This window comes from Octopus bimaculoides, chromosome 4 (genome assembly GCF_001194135.2).
Source record: "Octopus bimaculoides isolate UCB-OBI-ISO-001 chromosome 4, ASM119413v2, whole genome shotgun sequence".
Lineage (NCBI taxonomy): Eukaryota > Metazoa > Mollusca > Cephalopoda > Octopoda > Octopodidae > Octopus > Octopus bimaculoides.
This window is the reverse complement of record NC_068984.1, coordinates 120,823,797-120,824,962: the sequence shown is the minus strand read 5'-3', so window position 1 is coordinate 120,824,962 and position 1,166 is coordinate 120,823,797.

Genomic DNA, 1,166 nt, shown 5'->3' with positions numbered 1-1,166 from the left:
TATATATATATATATATAAAATATAATATAATATAATATAATATAAGATAAGATATGAAGTGTATATAACACATACACACACATGACTGTACGGGCGTGGGTTTAAGTCGATGAACGTGTGACTATATATATGTTTAATAAACTGCTATCAGTGCGACCCTGAATTGGAGAAAGTATTTATAAGAAATGAAAATAAATAAGGGGGCCTTGTTTCAAGGGGAAAACATATTACTGGAAATGAATGCTTAAGAGAGACAAAAAAAGAAGAATCAAAAACAGGTTAGGGAAGAAAGGGTGCTGGGAGCGAGTGGGACAAAACGGCCTGCAAATTTCACGGTTATTGATAAAACTATATAACTTGTTGATAAGGGAACAATGGCAGCTGGTAGCGTAGTTGCTACCACTACTACTACTACTACTACTACTAATAATAATAATAATAATAATCGTTTCTATTATAGGCACGAGGCCTGAAGTTTTTTGGGGAGGGGACTGTTCGATTACATCGACCCCAGAATTTCACTGGTACCTTATTCGTTGACCCCGAATGGATTGAAAGCAAAGTCGACGTCGGCGGAACTTGAACTCAGAAAGTAGCAACGGAAGAAATAGCGCTAAGCGTTTCGTCCGGCATGCTAACGATTTTGCCAGCTCGGCGCCTTAATAGTAACAATGGCTTCCTTATTAACCACAAGGGTTTATATTAAGAAAAATATTATGGACAGTACAAGACAAGACAAAAGAATGTGTGTGAGTGTGTGTTGTAGTGCGGGTTTTGCGTGTAAACAAGTCTAACAAAATTCTTTTAAAAATAAACATACATATATATGTGTATATATATATGTATATATATATGTATATATATATATATATATATATATATATATATATATATATATATATATATATATATATATATATATATGTATGTGAGTATATGTTTATGTGTCTATGTTTGTCCCCCCAACATCGCTTGATGACCGTTGATGTTGTGTTTACGTCCCGTAATATAGCGGTTCGGCAAAAGAGACCTATAGAATAAGTACTAGGCTTACAAAGAATAAGTCCTGGGGTCGATTTGCTCGACTAAAGGCGGTGCTCCAGCACGGCCACAGTCAAATGACTGAAACAAGTAAAAGAGTAAAAGATATATATATATATATATA